This window comes from Borostomias antarcticus (genome assembly GCF_949987555.1).
Source record: "Borostomias antarcticus genome assembly, chromosome: 24".
Taxonomy (NCBI): domain Eukaryota; kingdom Metazoa; phylum Chordata; class Actinopteri; order Stomiiformes; family Stomiidae; genus Borostomias; species Borostomias antarcticus.
Genome location: NC_140257.1, coordinates 1,765,191 through 1,781,898, shown reverse-complemented (window position 1 = coordinate 1,781,898; position 16,708 = coordinate 1,765,191). Strand labels below are relative to the sequence as shown.

The 16,708-nt window shown below is 46.5% G+C and overlaps 1 protein-coding gene across 1 annotated transcript in view; it reads right to left on the bottom strand.

Moving 5' to 3' along the window:
• Positions 1-16,708, bottom strand: part of tnk2b (tyrosine kinase, non-receptor, 2b) — a gene marked incomplete at its 5' end in the record, with an annotated part of 58,903 nt that overhangs the window by 41,975 nt on the left and 220 nt on the right.

The window sequence follows — 16,708 nt, the reverse complement described above, 5'->3', positions numbered from 1 at the left end:
GAGAAAGAGAGTGTGTGTGAGCTACTATGTGTGTATGTGTTTGTAGAGCAGAGGTCGGTCTGGCTTTCTCTCCTCCCTCACGTCTCTCTCATCCCCCTTTCTCTCTTCTCCCCCCTCCCCCCTCCCACCCCCAGGTCATACCGCCCCCCTCCCAGACCAGGGGAGGGCCAGGTCATCAGTTAGTTCTGGTTCTTGATTCTGATTGGCTAGCAGCCGTGGTAAACGGCTGCGACCGCATACCAATTAGTATTAATGCGCAGTCAATCTCATTGACGAGGCCATTGATAAGATCAAGCGGTACTATGCTTTGCGTAGCAACCACTCGCAGCAACCTCGCCTTTTTCGTATCCTATTACAAAAACACACTCATCAGTCCGACTCCAACACTTCCAAACCCCTACCAGCAAAAACTAGTGCTCTGGAGAACTGTTTTAATAACTGCACCATAGCTGGAAATATTCAAATAAACGTGAACCACCCGAATTATGCCTTATGGTTTATGTGAACAAGGCCAACCTAAATAGGCGAGATAGCCTATGTTGCCTGGCAACCATTTACTTCAGAACTATAGCCTATCGCGGAAGATTTTGTGAATACTAAAATGATAAGAATGATCGGTAAATAAATGATTGAATGTTACTACTGAGTGTTTTTGTGAATATATACATGTAGTAACCGTTGTAGAAAAGCAATCGACCACTCAAGGCCGTGTGTTATAGTGATTTTATAACAGCTTTTATAATCACTATAACACACGGCCTCTCATGGTTTATTGCTTAAAGATGTTATGCAGCTCTATGTGAAGCGGCTCTATGTGATGCAGCTCTATGTTATGCAGCTCTGTGTTATGCAGCTCTATGTTAAGCAGCTCTATGTTATGCAGCTCTATGTTATGCAGCTTTATGTGAAGCAGCTCTGTGCTGTGCAGCTCTATGTTATGCAGCTCTGTGTTATGCAGCTCTGTGTTATGCAGCTCTGTGTTATGCAGCTCTGTGCTGTGCAGCTCTATGTTGTGCAGCTCTATGTTGTGCAGCTCTATGTTATGCAGCTCTATGTTATGCAGCTCTATGTTATGCAGCTCTGTGCAGCTCTATGTTATGCAGCTCTATGTTATGCAGCTCTGTGCAGCTCTGTGTTGTGCAGCTCTATGTGATGCAGCTCTATGTGAAGCAGCTCTATGTTATGCAGCTCTGTGCAGCTCTATGTTATGCAGCTCTATGTTATGCAGCTCTGTGTTATGCAGCTCTGTGCAGCTCTATGTTATGCAGCTCTATGTTATGCAGCTCTGTGCAGCTCTGTGTTGTGCAGCTCTATGTGATGCAGCTCTATGTGAAGCAGCTCTATGTTATGCAGCTCTGTGCTGTGCAGCTCTATGTTATGCAGCTCTGTGCAGCTCTATGTTATGCAGCTCTATGTTATGCAGCTCTGTGCAGCTCTGTGTTGTGCAGCTCTATGTGATGCAGCTCTGTGCTGTGCAGCCCTGTTCCATGTTGTGTTGTAGTAGAGAGGGACAGACAGAGGCTCCATGGTATTCACAAGCATTTGATCCGCAGCCAAGAGGTCACAAGTTAACTGCAGGATGGAGAACTCACTTCCTGTACCCCCCCCCACACACACACACACACACACACACACACACACACACTTGTTAGGAGCTTAACAACAACCCCCCCCCCCCCCAGCCCCTGGGGCAGAAAGCCACTAACACCACCACACACTCTCTCTCCTTCCCTTTCTCTCCCACCCTCTTGTAGATACCATCTCCCTCCTTCCTCTGGCCTTTTCCATCTCCCCATTCTCCCCCCCAACACCCCCCCCCCCCTCTTCGTCCCCCCTCCCTCCCCTGCCCCCCCCCCACGACCCCCTCCCCCCGGGGCCGACTGACCGACCGGCTGAGTTTTCTTCTTTATTTGGTGCTGGTTTTTATTTCCTGCGTCTCACAAAAATGGTATCTGTCCTGGTCTGTAAACAAACTGAGACCAGCTGCTGCCCAGGCTCTCCGCCACTGGCCCCCCTGCTCTACCACTCTGCCCCTCGCTCACTCGCTCCCTCTCTCTCCCGCAATCCCTCTTTCTCTTTCCCTCCTCCCTCCTTCCATTCCTCGCTCCTCGTGACGCAAAAGGCTATTCAACAATGGTCTGTCTAGACCCTGCCTCTCTCTCTCTCTCTCTCTCTCTGGGGCATTCCATCTCTGCCTTCACACTCTCTATCTCTCGCACCTCTCTCTCTCCCTCTTTTGCTCCCTCTTTCGCTCCCTCTCTCTCTTCAAAGGCTGTTAAAGGAAGCTTTCTCTCCGCCAGCAGCCTAGATTTTAATGAGGAAGTGTTGTGTTTACGAGAGGAAAGAAGGGAGGCTGCAGACGGTCCGGTGGGAGGGAACGAGGGGGGAGAAAGGGGGTGAATGAAAATGACAACAGACCAGGAGCTCCCTTCCTTCACAAACAGTCTATTCTAATTAAAGTCTGCAGAGAAGCGATGTCTAAGGACGCTTCATCCTGAGCTTCCTGACAGGCTAGGCTAGGCTTACATTAATGTTTATACAATGCTAGGCTAAGCTAACACTGGGAGAATGTTTAAACAATGCTAAGCTAACAACACTGGGAGAATGTTTAAGCAATGCTAAGCTAACAGTGGAAGAATGTTTAAGCAATGCTAAGCTAACAGTGGAAGAATGTTTAAGCAATGCTAAGCTAATAGTGGAAGAATGTTTAAGCAATGCTAAGCTAACAGTGGAAGAATGTTTAAGCAATGCTAAGCTAACAACACTGAGAAACTGTATTCGAAACCGTTCCCTATATACAGTAGTGCACTATATACTGTAGTGCGTCCACCATTTTTTGTAGTGTTCAAATTCTCAACGGTTGATTTCATTCACTATATAATCCACTACAAAATACCCACAATTCACCTTGATTTCTAGTGAACAGAAGATGTACCGAAGGTTACGTATTGTAACCCCAGTTCTACGAGTGGAGCGGAGCCCCATAGGGGGGCGCTAGCGCTCCTATTGATAACCCATGTTGGCATGCCAACAACCAATCTGAAGATAAAAATGTACTCTTTATCGTCCTAACCAATCACAGACCCCCCACCTACTATAAAGGTGGCTAAACCCCAGCAATCTGCTCTCCCAACTAAGTCAGACGAGCTAGAAAGCTAGAGGCAGGGCCCGGAAAAAAACCCTATGGGGCTCCGCTCCACTCGTAGAACTGGGGTTACAATACGTAACCTTCGTTCTACATCGTGGAGCTACGCCCCATAGGGGGGCGCTAGCGCTCCTATTGGTAACAGGCGGAGCTCCAGCGATGCCCACAATGTACGCGGGCCAGGCCGACATAAAAACATCAACCCACTGGAGGCAAGGGAGTAGGCTACACAAGCACCACACAGTAGTAAAGTGCAACTCCCTCCACCCGAACCCCAACGGAGGGACGGTCAGGCAATAAGACGGGCGGACGAGGCAAAGGACCACAAACGGAACGCAAGGGTCCCCTGGTGTCCACCAGGAGCCAAAAACCAAAGGCCGCGCACCCCACACAGGGGGCGGAACAATGGTCAAGCTGCATCAAACATGCATGTAAAATTGGTCGGGAAGTTACCATAAGCACAGCCCCGACCAACACAGCCACGCCATCTCAGCGCGTGGACCTAGCAGCGACACTCAGGACAGAGTCTGCCAGGGAGCCAGATGGCACATCCAGTAGATAGTAGCGGATAAAAGGCGACGGCGACGCCCAGGACGCCGCAGCACAGATATCCTCCACACACACCCCTTGAAAGAGCGCAACCGAAGCGGCAACTCTTCTAGTGGAGTGCGCGCGCACCCGGCCAGGCAAAGGGCGACCTGCCGCGGTATACGCAGCAGAGATGCCCTCACAAAGCCAGCGAGAGAGGCGCTGCTTGGAAAGGGGGGAGCCCAGCTTGCCCGCACCGTAGCATACTAGCAGCTGAGGCGTGGTCCTGAACGAGGCCGTGCGTCTAATGTAGCACTAATGTAGCGATGGCGAGGCGCCGCTGCTCAACTCCGATGCCAAGGTAGTGACCAGGATGGAGATGGAGGAAACAGCGCCCGTGACCTGGGCAGTGAGGACGTACATGCGGTCGGAGAGGGTAGCCGCTTGTCGGTCTCGTGCCCCGGGAAGCTGGGGCTTCTTGGTATTGCTCCACGCAGCCGCGCCAGGAGCGAAGTGGGCGGTAAAGGAGGGCTCGAGCGCCGGGATGCCACCGGAGATGTCGCGCTCGTAGCCGGACACACGCATGGCGTCAGTCCAGGCGCGAACCGGGGCCTTAGCCTGCTCGAGAGGCGCCACCCAGGTACTCTCGACAAACCTGTCGATATGTGCCATGACAGAGAGGGGCCACTTGATTCTCTGCATCGAGAGCTCAAAGCAAGAAATGCCCCAGAGATTGGTGCATCTTGCCTCAGGCTCCGATGGGAGGGGGATGCCTATGGAGACCGCCGCGCGCTCCAGTATACCGGGGAACACCCTCCGGAATACGAGCAGCCTGGCCCCACCGGCATCCCGGGGCTCATCGTCTGGGGGGCCGCCCTCGCCACCGGCGGGGGGCTCGGAACCAGACACGGATGAGCCCGTGCGTGGGGAGCATGGATGTATTAATAGAACTGGATACAGCCACTCCATTCACTGACCGCTATCAACAATGAAGCCCTATTGAACCGCGCCATCTTGGCAAATTTGTAATCATTTGACCATTTTCGGTGACTTTTGTACTTGCGCAGTTGTGCTTTTCTGGCCTTCCGGTGACTTTTGTACTTGCGCAGTTGTGCTTTTCTGTCCTACACGCGTCCACGTCTACGGTCAACATTGGCGTTGACCGCTTCTAGCTATCGAATGGCCGACTGGTGTAAGATGGATAGGCTTACGTTAGAGAGATAAATGTAGTCTATGGTTATGTAAATAAAGCTAACAATGATGTTGTAACATGCATGCAGCACTGCCGATCTGAACGATTGATTCATTATTACCATGGATCGGTATTGGGATTGATCAAGGGGCGAATGTGAAATAGCAGCCACGAACTCAGTGGGTTATCCGAGATGCGGTAGCAGCGGACAAAGCTCCTGCTGGCGGGGAGTGAAGCTCTTCAAGTCGCCTGTCACTGGCTCCCTGGAGGAATTTAGCCTGGCTGCAATAACTTTATCGCGAACGGAATGAATACCATCTACTAGCAAAAAATAATTTCTCCAATGGATATATTTGACAAAAACAGGTGCAAGCCGGTTTTCATTGCTAAATCAAAGCGGGGAGAGCCGGTAACGTGCGTGGACTAGCGTCGGACAGAAAAGCTCAACTGCGCAAGTACAAAAGTCACCGGAAATAGCAAAATGACTACAAATCTAGCCAAGATGGCGCGGTTCAATAGGCCTTCACTTTAGATTTCGAATCCTGGGGGCTTGGTGGGGAGGCAACAGCAACAAAGTAATTACAGGAATCATTGTTGTAATGTTAGCTAACTGCTTTAGCCACCTACAGCTACCGTTAATGTTATGGAAGCTGTTGTCGTGAGCTTGTGAGCTAACTGGCTATCACGGTCTTGCAAATTTACAGCATGCTATTATCAGACAGCACCATAGTTGACAAAACCACACTTGCCCATCATGAGAGTTTCAACAATGTATTTGGGATTTAGCATTCAAAAGTGAACATGAAAATGGAATTCTACCTGAGTACATTTCAACCTGCTGCCATCAGTGCTCAGTTTGTTTACGTCAGGGGTCTCTAACTCTAATTGGCTTGGTGCCACTGCTGGTATCGTCATCTCATAGGAGGGCCACTGCTGGTATCGTCATCTCATAGGAGGGCCACTGCTGGTATCGTCATCTCATAGGAGGGCCACTGCTGGTATCGTCATCTCATAGGAGGGCCACTTCAATGTCAACTTCAAGGACTACTAACAAAAAGTGAAATATTTCTGAAAATGTTATTTTTCATTTCCATAACTAGACTCACAACTCAGTCTCTAAATGTTGTGAGACTATTCCATAACTAACATTTTCATCATACAAATTCAAACCGGTTTCTATACATTTTAATATATTTTAGCAGTTAGTGCAAATCTTTTTTCCTTACTTTTATTTTATCTTGAATAGCCTACATTTGTACTTTATTCTATTTTAGCTGCAAGATGCATCACTTCTGTAAGCCTGCCCTGGACCTGTACTTGCATTCATTAAAGTTTGTTTGTTTCCATTTCTTGCCAGACCTTTGAATACATTTGTAGGCTACTATTCTATTGCTTGCCAGACACTCATCTTGAAAGACTGCTGAGACATCAGCCATCTCAGCTGTGTGGCTCGTTTTCTCCTCTCGTCTCCTGATGACACTGTTCTCCATGTTTAGTAATGAATAGCTCTTGACATTATATTCCTTTAGAACAGGGACTTTCTTGCATATCAGGCAGGTAGCTTTTCCATTGAACTCTACAAAAAATACTGCGATGTCCATCTTTCTTGAAACTGTCTGTGTTTCTAACGTTAGTTAACCATGGAAACAGCCTCTCGGTGGCGAGCTGCGTTCCGTTCATAGTTCATGTTCACGTGTGGATTGATTGATTGATTGATTGATTGATTGATTGATTGATTGATTGATTGATTGATTGATTGATTGATTGATTGATTGATTGATTGATTGATTGCACCTGTGACTGTATGCAGCGTTCACCTCACGCGCTGCCACTATAGACCCCTTCCCCAGCTGCCATGTTGACGTGTCATACAGGGTAAACACAGGTGTGATTAATAACCCTAATTATGGTCATGTTCCATTAGATCAATTACACCTGTGTTTACCCTACTATGACACTTGGGGGCGGCTGTAGCTCAGTTGGTAGAGCGGGTCGTTCAGTGATCGAAGGGTCAGCGGTTCGAATCCCAGCTCCGACTGTCCACATGTCGAAGTGTCCTTGAGCAAGACACCTAACCCCAAATTGCTCCCAGTGAGCAGGTTAGCACCTTGCATGGCAGCTACCGCCATTGGTGTGTGAATGTGTGTGTATGGGTGAATGAGAGGCCATTGTAAAGCGCTTTGAGTGCCGCTAAGGTGGAAAAGCGCTATATAAGTGCAGTCGATTTACCATTTACCATTTACACTTCAACATGGCTGCTGGGAAAAAGGTCTATAACAGCATTAAGCCCACGTTTGAGCGACTTGAATTTTGCATAGCAGGCCTGCCTGCTGGCGCCGTGTAGGCTACAAGAAATGATTTAGCGAGCTGAGTTACGTTATATTTCTGACATCACGTCCCGGGCCGGATGGAGGGGTGGGGCGGGCCGGATGGAGGGGGGGGGCGGGCCGGATGGAGGGGTGGGGCGGGCCGGATGGAGGGGTGGGGCGGCCGGGAGTTTGAGACCCCTGATTTACGTGATACTGGGCTTGCTTGCTTGCGTCCATGAATATCTGACGCAATGACGTTCCATGTAGTGTCCGAAAACCATTTAATCATTCCCTAAAATATGTAGTTCACTACAGTATATGGGGAACACTACATAGGGAATAGGGCGTGAGTGAACAATTTCGAACACAGCTAGAGAATGTTTAAACAACGCTAACCTAACACAGCAGAGAATGTTTAAACAACGCTATGCTTACCACACTGAGAATGTTTAAACAACGCTAAGCTAACAATACTGAGATGTTGTTTAAACTGCTAAGCTAACAACACTTGAGAGAATGTTTAAACAATGGTAAGCTAACAACACTTAGAAATTGTTTAAACAATGCTAAGCTAATAATACTGGGAGAATGTTTAAACAGCATTAGGCTAAGAACACAGACAATGTTTAAACTACGCTAGGCTAGCAACACTGGGAGAATGTTTAAACAACGAGCCATGGAGGGAGAGAGGCCAGTGTGTGTGTACTGTGTGTGTGTGTGTCTGTGTGTGTGTGTACTTTGTGTGTGTGTGTGTGTGCGCGTGTGTGTACTTTGAGTGTGTGTGTGTGTATGAGGAAGTGTGTGTGTGAATAAGTGTGTGTGTGTGTGTGTGTACGTGCATATGATCACTTTAACTCCATAAAGTCAATACATTTTAGTGCCACAAAGCAGCTCAAGGCACTTCCATCTCTAATCAGCTCATTCTGTTCTAACCTGCCCCATCTTTAAAGAATAGTGATGATGAAATGATGACTGCATATGAGGTTCTCCTGACATGGCAGCCAGCCAAGCCAACCTGCCACTCAAATAACCACCAGGTGGCGCCAAATCTGCTGTGACAACAGATCCAGAGAGTCTGTATCATCTTTCATGCAGTCCAGCCTAATGTATGACTGTATTATTGACTACCAGGCTACAGAATGAATGAATAACATGGCATCCACAGAGAAAACAACATGAAACAAGACTAGGCAGCAGTATATGTGAGAGAAGTGCAGCTAATAGCTGTCTAGCAGAACACATTAGAAGCATCTTTAAATCTGGGTTGGAAGGATTATGTCCTCTATACAGTGAAGTGTTCAACGTCCATGGAACTGTGCACAAGCTGTCAGTCAGAATCAAGGTTATCTGCCTTCCTCTGTCACTATAACTCCAGGCCTAACGCCTGCTAACTGTGCTAATTGCATATTAACTCATGTTATTTTAGTTACATTTATATGTGTTAGCTTAATGGCTGACAGGGCAGATTATATTACAATAGAATCAGCATTAATTTACATGATAATTAGTCAGAACTGAGATCTTCCTTTACGGAATAATGATAGTGGACAGCACACACACACACACACACACACACACACGTACTAACGCACATGCATGCACACACACGCACACATGCACGCAGACGCACAGACTCACACAGACGCACACACAGGCACGCACACACACACACGCACGCGCATATGCACACACACAGACGCACACACGCACGCACACACACGCACATACGCACACACACACGCTCGCGCATATGCACACACACGCACACAGGCACACACACACGCACACAGGCACACACACACACACACACACATGCACACAAATCTAAATGTACAACTGAGACCTATAGACGAGGAACCATGTATGTGCGTTTGGATGTTTTGGGGAGCGCTTGATCAGTAACAGATGTCCAGACCATCCTAATCTATTCTGTGTGAATGATACACATCACTTGCATCTTCTACAGGATATCATGATATTGATTTAACCCTCTTCTGATGGAAAAATCACAAGACTCTGAGCTTACAAAACAGTACTAGTGACAGAGTAGTCTTTCTGCAGGGTTGTAGTCTTTCTGCAGGGTTGTAGTCTTTCTGCAGGGTTGTAGTCTTTCTGCAGGGTTGTAGTCTTTGTCAGTCGTTGTCACACTGCCCAATCAGTGGCGAGACTGGCGACACAAATTAATCTGATTTGGCCGTGAGATTCTCTCAGATTCAGAATCAGATTCGATCCAGACTATTTTGCAAGAGCACCGTCGCTGCATCCGGGGCTGGCTCCGCCCAAGACGACTGTGATTGGTGTAAAGAAATACTGCGTTTTTCCCCCAATATTGCAGAATGGTAATATGTCCAGCCAGACCTGTCTCTGGCGCTGGCACAGCGTAAACAAGGTGTGGAGATAGATAGATCTATGAGAGACTATCCTAACCCTAACTTATACTAGAGAAGTGTGGAGATAGATAGATCTGGCTATGAGAGACTATCCTAACCCTAACTTATACTAGAGAAGTGTGGAGATAGATCTGGCTATGAGAGACTATCCTGACCCTAACTTATACTAGAGAAGTGTGGAGATAGATAGATCTATGAGAGACTATCCTGACCCTAACTTATACTAGAGAAGTGTGGAGATAGATCTGGATATGAGAGACTATCCTAACCCTAACTTATACTAGAGAAGTGTGGAGATAGATCTGGATATGAGAGACTATCCTAACCCTAACTTATACTAGAGAAGTGTGGAGATAGATAGATCTGGATATGAGAGACTATCCTAACCCTAACTAATACTAGAGAAGTGTGGAGATAGATCTGGATATGAGGGACTACCCTGACCCTAACTTATACTAGAGAAGTGTGGAGATAGATAGATCTATGAGAGACTATCCTGACCCTAACTTATACTAGAGAAGTGTGGAGATAGATAGGCCTGGCTATGAGAGACTATCCTGACCCTAACTTATACTAGAGAAGTGTGGAGATAGATAGGCCTGGCTGAGAGAGACTACCCAGGTCTGGCTGAGAGACTACCGGTGACCTGACCTCCCTGTCTGTAGAGTCACAGGCGTAGACGGGTCCCCGTCCCACAAACACAAAAACCTCTTTTTTTAAAGGACACCACAGCAGGGGGCGTGGCTTAGTGCATAATCCCAAGCATAAAACCAAACATCCACACACACGCACACATACACACAAGCACACACACACACACACACACACACATCCCCCCTCTCCTCCTCTCCCCCCGCAGCTCCCCCTCTCTCCTCACCCCTCCTCCTCTCCTCACCCCTCATCCCCTCCTCTCTCCTCTCCTCCCCTTCTTTCCTCCTCACCCCTCCCCTCCCCTCTCCCACCTCCTCTCTCCCCTCCCCCCTCCCCTCCTCTTTCCCCTCCCTACTCATCTCTCCCCTCCTCTCCCTCCTCCTCTCTCCCCTCCCTCCTCCCCTCCTCTCCCTCCTCCCCTCCCCTCCTCTCTCCTCTCTCCCCTCTCCTCTCCTCTCTCCTCAGAGAAATGCTGCAGACAGCAGAGCACTGCAGCTGTGCAGCCGCTGGTTCATCCTGGGTGATCTGCAGCTTCAACACACACACACACACACACACACACAGAGGCACACACGCACACACGCACGCACACACACACACACACAGACGCACGCACGCACACACACACACACACACACAGAGGCACACACACACAGACGCACGCACGCACACACACACACACACACACACACAGACGCACGCACACACACACACACACACACAGACGCACGCACGCACACACACATCAATGACCTCATGCTTCAGCATTCAGTAATGTGGACTAGGCATCTGAATGTGTGTGTGTGTGTGTGTGTGTGTGTGTGTGTGTGTGTGTGTGTGTGTGTGTGTGTGTGTGTGTGCGTGTGCATGTGCGTGAGAGAGACACTGGAGTGTTTTTGAGTCAGACAAAGCTACCAACAAATGCTATTTGCCTTAGCAAGGCTACAACACACACGCACACACAAACACACACACGCACACACAAACACACACACGCACACACACATGCACACGCGCAATAAGGGTGCAACGATTAGTCGACATTGTCAACAAAAATTGACAATAAAAATAGTCACCAGTGAATTTAATTGTCGTTATTGTCGCCTTGATAGCCGGAGGTTTTGTTTTGTTTTGTTTTTCTCCCCCGAGTCGCACATGCGCAGTAGCGTTCAGAGTTCAAGGGTCACTCAGGGCCTGATCTACTAAGATCCCAAATAAAGAGCGCTAACTTGCGTGTGCAGTCCTTCAGATTGCACGTGTAGTTGGAATGTGTTTTGCGGGTGATCTATCAAAGATAATTGCGTGAATGGCAACAGGTGCAAAAGTGTGAAGAACACCCTATTTAAATGAGGGCTTTTGCGTGTTGTATCCCACAATTGCACCATGGAAGAGGAACGAAAACGCAAAAGTAAATTTGACGCGACCGAATGAGAGGTTTTAGTGGACGAGCTGGAGTGAAGAGGAAGGGCTGTAGGGGATACGTGCTTTCACCTAAAAGAAACATGAAATATGAACTGAGATGATGCGTTGGTTCTGTTTGAGGGGCAGGTTAACCGACTAAACATTAACCCAACCTAAAACGAAACACATCAGGAAAACATTGGTCTATATGAGACTGGATTCCCCCTCCCTCGGCTCACACACACCCATTCATTTATCCAGACCCACACCTGGGGAAAAAACTAAAGTTAAACAGGCCTACCGTTGACTATGTGAAGCCTGACGAATAAATAAGAAAAGTACGTTATCCATCTGAAAATCCAAGATGGCCGCCAGTTTTCAAGATGGCCGCCTCGTCAAATGCAAAAAAAATGATTTTCGAAGTAGAACTTGAATGAACAGAAATGTTTTAATGATCCGAACATCAAAATGAATGTATTCAAAACAGTGATGAGCCCGCTGTGTTCCGACTTGCTGAATTGGTAAGTCTTTACATGGAGAGACTTGAGCAGTTTGGGACAGACATACCTGACGTGAACTCCACCCGACTGAAAGAGAGGCTTTTGGCAGTGATACCTGGACTGGTAGCCTACAAGAAAGGGTGAGATATACTTCTGGCATTTGAAAAAGAGGTTGGTCCAGTCTTGTCAGAAGCATCATCCTATGCTGATGCCATTATTCTCGCCAAAGCTGCTAAGATATTGCGCAGGAACATGGCCAAACACAAGTCTAAGTTTGGGGGCAATCTCAATGAGAGTTCAGTGTATGATTCCTTGCCTCCAGCTTTGCTTCAGTTTGTCTGTATGATTGAGCATGGGGCAGACATAACATCTCAGCTGAGGTTTGTCTGTATGATTGAGCATGGGGCAGACATAACATCTCAGCTGAGGTGTGTCTGTAGGATTGAGCATGGGGCAGACATAACATCTCAGCTGAGGTTTGGAGCGACAACAACTGACCTGGCAATGACTCAATACAACTACTTTGCTAAGTACAAAGAAGGTGCTGCCACACAAAGGCATTCCAGAGACAGAGAAACCCAATTTCCGGTCTACATAGGGATGTCTGTTCATGCTAAGACCAGAAAGAGACACCAGTTGATAATTGCTCTACCACCGTTTAGGTCATACAATGGATGTGGGTGGGCACCGTGAAAAATCATTCAAAAACATGTTAACCTCTCGATTTCAAAGACAAGAAGCTCACCGAGGGAGTAATTGGTGTCCGTTGGTGTTCTGACATCAAATTCGCCGCAAAGTATGAATCCTGTAGGGTTTTATTGATAATATTATGAAATCCATTGACCTGTATTGACACAACCGTTGTAGATGTGTAGATCAATCCGCAGAGGGGATTCAGGAAGCGGAACTACTACGGTAGATATTGTTATTGTTTATGTTGCTAGGCTATCTAGTTTGCGGAAGTTTACACACGTATGTGCTGCGACTCAATAGTTCTATGCTAAATATTTAAAAAAGCCTTTCCAGATGAACTAGAATCTTACTTTATGGCGAATTATATGTCAGAACGCCAGCTAACACCTTGGTGAGTTTCTTGTCTTTGAAATTGAGAGTTTAACATGTTTTTTTTTAATGATTTTTCATGGTGCCCACCCACATCCATTGTATGACCAAAACGGTGGTAGAGCAATTATCAGACTTTCTCAAAATTGCTAGTTTTGTCAACGTTTTGATCTGAACCATTGTATATGATCATAAGTAACCTTAAAACAGGGCTAAACATGATTTTTCCCTTTACTAGTCCTTTAAGAACAGCAGTGTAAAGAAAGTCCCGGAACTTCCTGATTCCTACACAAATAACCATCCTGCTTTCTTCATAAAAAATAATCCATCTCCTCCCAAGGGCAACGTCACATATGCACCTCTGTCAAGTCTCCCCCTGACAGATGGGTATGAATGTCTGCAGAAGGTTAGCCTCACACAAGAAGATGATGAGGTTAACATCACCTGGTCAGCCCACCTCGCAGAGAAGAAGCGAGGTCTTGAATTTGAAGTGAGCATTACCTCACTCTTGCCCCTTCTTCGTGATGAGGCCCATTCTGTTGCCACCGTTCATAGATAACCTTGCATATTTCTTTTGTGCAGAAGAAGCAGACATGCTCCCCCAGGCTATACGCACATGAACCTGTGCTGGTACTCGCTGTCTTTTTCAGCACCACCTCATTACCAACATGATTAGACTACCGCAAAATGATGGGAGTGCTGCGTGGAGCCGGCGTACAAAGTTCAAGGCATTTGCACACGTTTTTATACGTGCAAACCTTTAGTAGATCAGGCCCTCAGTGGGATAAAATGTCAGAGCCAAGTCCGTCTACGAGTTCGGCTCCAACACGGAGTAAACATCAAAAGTTTGGGAGCACTTTGCTTTACACGCTGCAGGGAAAAAGATGACATGCAAGCTATGCAAGGCCGAGCTAGCTTACCATGGCAGTACGACGATCATGCATGAGCATTTGAAGAGGAAGCATGTTGGAGCGGACACCAGCGACTCGCCAAGGTAAGATGCACGTTAGCTTATCGTAGCAACACATAGCTAACACTAGCCCTTACTTGCCTTTTCAAAAGTATACATCTCCCACAGCTTAACGTTATTTAATGTTACAGTTTATGAATCAGCACAAACGTGTGAACAGTCTGATGTCCGTGTAGGTTCAACTTTCAAGTTTAAGGTTAGCTAACTAGTAGGAGTTGGCCCGCGTTAGTTTGTTGCATTGCTTTTGGTAACGTTATCCTAGCTAGCACTAGCAAGCCAGGATAGGGGTTCTACTGGGGAGAAGACTGCTTCTAGAATCATGTACAAAAAATTGTGTTTCTTCTGAAATAGGGCTGACACATCCAACATGTTTACTGTGCCTGTCTGCCTGACAAAATAATTTGTATCCCATTTATGCAGCAGAAGCACTCTGGACACTTTTGTGCAGAAGAAGCAGACAGGCACCCCCAGCAGGGTCTGCCTTCACATGTGGCCTCATGTTTATGTTTACTAGGGATGGGAATTCAGACTAATTTTAAAACCGAGAAACCTAACCTGAATAGCCAGTCTGCGCGCTGTGCACATGCGTGTTGGAGCAAGTGAGGAAGCTATTTCGTTTCTAAAGACGTTTCTAAAGATCATATTACAGAGGCATGTGAAAAACCACAACAAGCCCTCACTCTCTGTAAGCACAACTAGCGATTCATAAAGACAGATTGATGAAAACAACCGTTTCGCGGCAGAAAATCGATTTTTTAGAAGCTGCATTCTCAGTGCCCCGTCCGCCGCCATTACATGGATATACTGGCTCGCGCTGGATTTTAAATTTCTTCTACAGGCCTCCGAATTACACCAAAGTTATCTCAGTGTCTTATAATATGCTGTAAATAAGGTCCAGGTTGTCAAAAACAAGCATTCTCCTTTAATGTGGACTGCCCAGCTCATAGCCTATGAAGCCTATCGTTAGGCTACTCTGAAAACTCGAAAATGTCAATTATTTTCATCAACCTTTTTTCCACTCTAAGCCTACAAAATGCAACCAGACCTCTAATTTACTAATCTAAATTAAGTATTAAACCAAGCCTTTACTGCTGATGCCGGATAACAAGTGAATGAATTTTTTTGCGTTATCTAAAAAGCAGAAGAACCGCGGCACTCACTGCCTATTTCCAATTTATTGGACAATAATGGATGTTTCGGCGTCAAGCCTTCATTAGAGAAATGTCCATGCAAAACTAAATAGATTTATTGAACAACAGGCCTATTCATTCCATATTTATTTATAGCAGGCTGGGAAACTATAGGAGTACTATACACGCATGGGCCTGTGCTGGTACTCGCTGTCTTTTTCAGCACCACCCAGGGCTCATTACTAACATGATCATCCTACCGCTAAATGATGGGAGTGCTGCTTGGAGCCAGAGTACAAAGTCCACTCACACCACTGCCTACTATGCACAGTATGCAGATAAACAACATCTGAGACCCGGTACCAGCGTTTAATTGTCAAAACAAGTGGCATATTTAGGCTATACTCACTGGTTCTCTCACAGGCTACCTACGCTGTAGCAGGTTTGAAAGTCCGAGGCTCGATCCATAAAATGCTTTAACACTATGCAAAACCACGGTGTAGTTTGATCTAAAAATGCTTAACAGTATGGAAAACCGAACCATGGACAGCGAGCATTAGCAAGCCCATGGGCTAATTATTGTTAGTTTTTGTGACCACGTAACTTTGCACCCAAGAACTGTGTCCATGTAAATAAATATAGCTTTTAAAACGTAACCAGTTAGCTGGCTAGACAGTAGTCAACTAGTAATCAGTCATCACTACCCCTGACAGCTGGCTGCATTTATTATTTTTACGATCGGTGCACTTTCAGATATTCCGTTTAATAGCCAGGCAGGGGTTCCCCCGGGATCCCCAGTCAGCGGACGAGTCATCCCTATCTAATATCTGACCATTGGTCGCCTGAAAGAGCCGCAGTGACTTTGGCAGCGCCTTTCTGAAAAGTTGAGATGGCAATGTTTTCAAAAAGCCGGAGCGCTCGAAAAAAAGACTCTGTATTTAGCGCTTTTCTCCAGGCAGCCGCCAACGCTCTATCCTTTCTGGTAACAGTTGAAAAAGGGCACAGGCGCTCAGAAATGTCAACATGTCAAACATGCCATATTATATAACCTTTAGATTAACTGAGTAGTGTTTATTTTCCGACTAGCAGATCGCCTACTCGGGTACTCGGTTAACCGTGCACATCCCTAATGTTGACCTTTATTTCATGTTATTTAATGTGTCTTGGTTTACAGAACTTTATGCCGGTTCTTGTTCAAAACAATGGACCAAGATTTATTTATAGTTTATACACACTGCACAGACAATATATTTTTATTTATTTATAGTTTTATACTTGTACTATCAGCAGAACGGTAATAATTAAAAGATACATTTTTTAATGAAGTTTGTTCTTTTTTGTCTTGCTAGATTTAAAAGCTGACGGCTAAATATACCATAAGAGCCATTTTATATTCATGCAATTAACCTGGATATTTTTTTTTAAAGGAA